The sequence below is a fragment of the Zophobas morio genome, unplaced genomic scaffold, assembly GCF_036711695.1.
Source record: "Zophobas morio isolate AGI-343-1 ecotype UQ-CSIRO unplaced genomic scaffold, CSIRO_AGI_Zmor_V1 ptg000006l, whole genome shotgun sequence".
NCBI classification, from domain to species: Eukaryota; Metazoa; Arthropoda; class Insecta; order Coleoptera; family Tenebrionidae; genus Zophobas; species Zophobas morio.
Genome location: NW_026972111.1, coordinates 889,858 through 896,497, shown reverse-complemented (window position 1 = coordinate 896,497; position 6,640 = coordinate 889,858). Strand labels below are relative to the sequence as shown.

Below are 6,640 nucleotides of genomic sequence, written 5' to 3'. Positions count from 1 at the left end.
ATCAATCGAGCTAATAAAAACGGTTCGACACCACTTTACGTAGCTTCTTTGAAAGGTCACGAAAAAGTTGTCGAATACTTGGCGACAGTCGGCGCCGAAATCAATCGCGTTGAAAAAACCGGTGCGACGCCACTTTACATAGCTTCACAAAACGGTCACGAAAAAGTTGTCGAATACTTGGCGACAGTCGGCGCCGAAATCAATCGCGCCAGGAATGACGGAAAAGCACCACTTGACGTAGCATCTGAAAAAGGTCACCAAAAAATTGTTGAATGCTTAAGAAGAGCCGGCGCTCAAACCGGGCATCATTCCTTTGCAAGGGTTAGTAAGAAAAAAAATTCCCCAAACCGTCCAGATGCACCGTAATGTAGTAAGGAGGACCTTTTTGCTTGAATATCGTGTCTCATTAAATTGGACGAAGCATGAAGAATAATATACAAAGAACTAACCTAGTTATATCTTAAGAATTCCGAAGAAAAATTGCAGTTTATTCCGAGGTTTTTAATTAATTTAAATAATAATGTAAAGTCTGTAAATTGTTATCGCATCCGGAAACAATAATGGGTATATGTTTTATTTTGAAAGCAGATACCTATTAATGTCGTGAAAATTTTGACATCGTCAATTTGCAGCCAATATTATATAATATTATATTGTCCGTCCTTAACACATAACACGCTGATAAGCTAAATTTTAAAATTATTAAATACTTCGGTTACCAAAAGTAGTGTATGCAGAGTCGAAGTGCACACAAAACATTAATTAATTAACAGAACCCCATGCACTTGTAATATTAATTTCTAGTGGAAAAATATTTTAACATGTCTGGTTAGAATTTGAACACGGCCTGAGACAGCTCGCCATGCATCAGTATGCTTTGTTTTCCACAAGGAATAATTTGCAACAAATCAGACGTATCTTCTACCCGGACAAATGTATTCACTCATTCCAGTATCCTTGATTATAAGTTGCGATGTAACTGACAAATAAAGCGTAATACCTACTTACCGACAATTCGTCTATATCACTTCATCACGATTGTTTAGTCCTCTGTCACTGTCTCCAATAAAAAATTGTAATCGATTATCACCTAATCTAATTGTTGATTTTAAACAAAAACATAGAAAAGTTATTAATGTCGTTACAATCACCAATAAAACAAAATTTTTGTAAAAACATAAGTACATAACAGTTGCGTTTCCTCTCTTATTCAACAAAAACAACTCCATGCACGGTACCGTTTAGTACTATCTACAAATTAGCTGAATCGATTTGTAAGAAAATTGAAAAGAAGGAAATGACAATACCACAATTAAGAAATGGAAATATTTTTCGGTAAATACGTTACATGTTGTCAAAATAAAATAAATGAATCTTTAATTTTGCAGGACTCTTTCTTCCAGGGCATTCTAAATTACTGCTTGCAAAGGAATAATTCATCTTATTTATATAAGTAATCTACGTTAAGTATATTACGAAATCCAACACAATGATGCGAAGTAACGAAGGTAACAAAATTAATCAAAAACTCCCACTATTCACAATTTGGTTTTACCATTCTAACAAAGTTGGATGTATTAATCGGAATTCTCGATAAAACTCTTACGAATATTTATCAAAAGGATAAGAACTAATGATTCTTTATTATGTGTGAGTAAAATCCGCCATTATTTTTGCTTAATGTTGTTGAACGTACTTTGTGCTCACATTTTCTAAATACTAATAATAATAGTGGGTCTATTTTTGTATCATTTCATTATATTTAGACTTTTTTAGTGACAGAGAAATTACCGGAAGACTGAAGTACTTAGCAGCCTTAGCAATAAGCGTACCAATTTTAAGCAATCGGGGACATTTCTCAGAAAATTCATAAACATCCAGCTTAAAACAGTCATCATCTTTTGGGAGACCATCTTGCGAATTTCTGTTTCTATAAAAAATTCTGGCTTAAGAGAATTTTTTTTTGTTCCAAGTGTCATGCATGTCCAAAAATGTAATACGCCTTCTTTTATGTTACACAAAATTTATGACACGATCTTACGAAGGTATTTTAATCTCAGAGTCAACAAATGAAACACTCAGAGTAACTGATCAAATATTTTAGGAAACATGGTCTCAACGGAGTTGAGCAATTTATTAAAAGAAAAATGAAATTTCAGCAACAGCTACACATGTTTTTTGATGTATTTTCGGACCGTGACAAATGCACAACGTAGTGTTTGGGGCTTGGTCTGGACAAATTTTCTGATGAAGACAAGATTTTTCTACTGAAACCTAACGATGGCTTCCCAACAGAATCGTCTTCGAAAAGCATTGAAAATATTAAAGAATTTTTGGAAACTGGCAGAGGTATAATTTTTATGTTCAAATAAAAAAAATAACTACTTTACTCTTTATTATACAGCTGTTATTTCTATTAATAATAACTTGTAAAAACTTAAGTCTATTAATAATATATTTTTACAGGAATCGAAGGAAAACCTATAGTCAAAACGTCCCATCAGTCGAATCCAGAAGAAAGTCAAATATGTATACAAAAGTGTCCTACGTATACCTAAAAAATATATATCTTAACTTAGTGGTATACTTATGTTAAAAAGCATCTTCGAAAAATATCTGTTTTTAATATAGTTACATATGTGCAATTTTTCTAATTTTAGTAACAACTGTACTGCCATTTTGTTCTAACACCGAGTCGGCAATAAAAACACGATCAAAGGCAACCATGATTTTTTGAAAGCGTGTGATTTTCTACTCAATCTTTCAAATTAACAAATCTTCAAAAATCCTCGCTGTTTTTGATGTTGCTTGTATTGCTCTCGCGACATATTAGCTAAAAATCAAACAAATTTATGAGCCTCTAGGGTACATTTTCTTTAAATTGGCAACCAACCAAACCGGTACTTTAATCCACCCTATGCTTAGAGATGGACGTGATGAGAATCATCCTCTCAAACCCATCGTTAATCTCTTATTTATAGTATTCTTGCGTCCGTGTAAACATTGTGTTTAGAAATAGTATATTAAAGAACGAGTTTCATAAGGCAATTTAAATTTAAATTTAACATGGGAATCCCTATGGCCACTTTTAAAAAAGATGCACTCTATAATGTCTTTTAATATGGAACAAGCCTGGATTGATAAATAACCTAAAATGGAATTAAGTTATAAATTAAAAAGATAAATATAGAAGGTGTTGTGGTGACCGAATTTGAATCAAAATTTCGCGCTAAAAAAAATTTAACAGCGGGGCGAAATCGAATTTGAATAATTTGAATTTGAAGAAAAAATTCAATCAAGAAAATAGTTAAACATTGTGGACCATGTGCACGTTTAGTTCTTTTCTTGTAGTTGGTAGCTGCCCTGCGGAAATTTCTATTGAGAGGGTTGGTAGAAGTGGTTTTGGTGGCTAAAGGGGTGGTGATGGTCACTTTTGGTTTGTCGTTGTGTTGAGTTAGCTAGGTTAAGTTTAGCTAATTCTTGCGTTTTTTTTTTTTTTTCAAGCGGACACATGCAAGTTTCCGACCGACGTTAACAAGTGATGGAATGTTGATTCATTGTTTGTAAAGTCACAGTTCATGTTAGGATTTTAATCGTTAACTAGTTCTAACACAATTTAACAGACATTAGATTCTTTAAATAAACCACTTGCTAGAAGATTTCATGAAATTCACTTAGTCAGGACTTGTTCTTTGTTTATCACAGTAGGAATAAGTTTCTGGATGCTTATACTTAAGTGTTCCATTATAACGCTCCTTAATTCCTCACACAAGATTGGTAAGAGTTCATTTACGGCAGTTAAATTAACCTAACGTTGGCCACTTTGGGAAAAGACCGTGAAAAGTGCGACAGAATTCATGATATCGTGGACTATCTTTTAATGTGCGACGCAGTACAAACTGTGAAACTCCAACTTCAAAATTTGTTCGTCAGCTTGCAGTATTCTTTCGGTCTTATCACATCCACGATCGTGAGTTTGAGGCTTGAACTTACCATGATCTCGGAATTCTATTAATCTAATCAATCCACATCACTGCTTGGTCTTTGTGCCGGTAATTATAAATTTTTGCCTGAATGCCGGTCATTTCCGGGTCACTGGTAGATTTACGATCATATTTTTCTGTTTTTTTCATCGATGGATTTGACTGTGAATGTATTTAGAAAAATTCTCTGCTGAAGTAACTAAAACATTTGTTAAAACTAACTAGTTCAAAATTGATTCTTAGCCATAATACTTCTTCCTATGATATGAAAGCAAAGAAAACTCTGCATTAAAGTAACTGGATGCAAATACACCAGTTATTGCGGACGTGTGGCAGGCAAAAAGAGAACGAAATTTTAATAAAATTCTATACACCAAATATTTCAATTTCATTCTAGAGCACAGCAAAATTACCCATAGGAGGCGTTGTAGCATGAGCGGAGTTTGGGGCTCCTCGCCGTGGCTTTTCTCCTACCCACGACGGTGATTCTAGTCTATCACAAGCACTGCCGTCCAGCACCCTTCTATCTCGAAGAGATGTGCCTGGACGAGCATGCCGTTACGGTCGCAAACTCGTGGTTGGGTCTCGGCTATTGGGACAAGTCGACAGCGTCAAGTCATCCCGACCGCCCCTGACTTCTATTCTAGGCCTGCATCCTTTGTGCAGATGGCGCGACCGCCAGCTCGACAAGGAACCGCGCACTCCGCTTCCGCCACGTGTCATTGTGTTATTTACCTCAATTCCATTTTAAATCTTCGTTACTCAATGCATTAAATTGTTATTTTATACATTGGTTAGAGCAAAACTAGAATATTGAATGTAGTATGGAAACCTTACCATATAACATATATAGATCTATTACAGAATGTACTGAGAAAGTTTGCGACGTATGTATATTTTAAGATTTTTATATTTATATACTGTCAGACACTGTGATCAAAGTAGTTTACTTGACATTGTTGGTGAAAATTCTTTACTTAGTAGGAGGAATATGTCATGTTTGATATTTTTACAAAAAATTGTAACAGGAGAAATTTATAGTCAAGATGTTCTCAACGAAATTAAGCGTAATGTAAACAGGTTAGGCACCCGTATCCAGATAAAAAATATTAAAATATTGACATTTTCACAACTTTTGAGTAACTTTGGACGCTCGTCGTCCATCGTTGATGATGATGACTAAGATTCAAGGCGTAGTTTATTTGAACATAGCGATATTTTTTTTGTAATGTATGAATTTATACTTATATATAATGTCAAATTTATCCTACAAACAAACATGTGGTGATGACTTAGTCCCTAGTTTTTTGATACGTGTGTTGCGCGTAGGGGTTGGCAATTCAAACAGATTGGGCAGTATACCAAATTTATTAGAAGAAAATGTCGCTGGTACGGGTGTTGGTTACAATTATCCCTTGTCTGCTACAACTACAACTACTTCTTCAACTACAAATACAAATACAACTAATACAACTAACTTCTTCAGGTGCGAGCCAAAAGTTATATATTGACAACTATAGTCATGTGACTGGCCATAGTTGCGGAGTAATGACATGACCTCCTTAATTTTGATTGAGTCGATACTTAGCAATCGCGGAAAAGGAAATGCAACTCAGCTTGACTTCGGACTCGCTTCCTTCTAACAACGCTTGCACATGCTGCCGCAGCAACCCCAATTAAACAGGATATTTCACAACACCCCTCCACCCTTAAGATTGAAAATTGAACCTTGGATTCGCCAGGGGACAATTTTCAATTGCTTGAGCTTGAGTACTATCACCAGGTTCTGAACCTTGCGGGGAGGAGTTTTGCTTAAAACAGAATCGCCTACACTTTAGAAAAATTAAAATTACTAAAACTGTTACAATCAAGGAAACAGTTACATATGTAGAAATAAAATGAATGTTACTAGTAGACTGAACAGACAGTAAATGTTCATCTCGTCTTACAACATCAAGATCTTCACTAAGCCTACCTAACGTTACACTGTCATCATTATTAATAACTAAAGAAGTAGGGGTGCTAGACAGCCGACTAAATGAATGATGCGTTATAGTTAAATTTATATGTTCTACAATATTCAATGGATTAACATAATCTTCAAAAACATTCTTACTAATAAAATTCCTATTAAAAGCCCTGATCACTAAAGATTTTGCATACCAAACACAAGAAGAATCCAAAGATATTATTCCTGACCTGATAATGTCCAAATTTATCCTATACTTATCTATTTTACAATTAATTTCTATGCTTTCCTTAAAGGGTGAGACATATATCCAAGAATTTACAGCATTTAATTGTATAAACAGAGAATGTTCCAATCTCATTACCCTCTTATTACAAGATTTAGGTATCACATTACTATCACAAAATAAGTTCGATTCACAATTATTATTTAGGTGGGTTAAGTAAATTGGACCGTTTTGCTGACATACATAATGATCCATGTAATAAAAACATTTGGCTAACTCAGTTTTTCCCAATAGAAAATAATGTTGTTTTAACTCATCAATGGCTAAATATGTGTTCTCGGGTTCAATGAAAACAAAAGTTGAATTTGTTAAGAACATCGGAAGAGAAAATACCTTAAAAAGGTTATAGGATTTAGGTTCAACAAGTGGAAGAAATATTACAAAGGTTATTTTGTTGTTATA

The 6,640-nt window shown here is 34.3% G+C and overlaps 1 protein-coding gene across 1 annotated transcript in view; it reads left to right on the top strand.

Annotated features, from left to right (window-relative positions):
- Positions 1 to 1,109: 1,109 nt before the first annotated feature.
- Positions 1,110 to 6,640, top strand: part of LOC135123266 (uncharacterized) — a 151,988-nt gene continuing 146,457 nt past the window's right edge. The window contains exon 1 of the transcript XR_010279582.1: positions 1,110 to 1,335. The gene's annotated coding sequence lies outside the window, so the exon portion shown is untranslated. The remainder of the gene's footprint in view (positions 1,336 to 6,640) is intronic.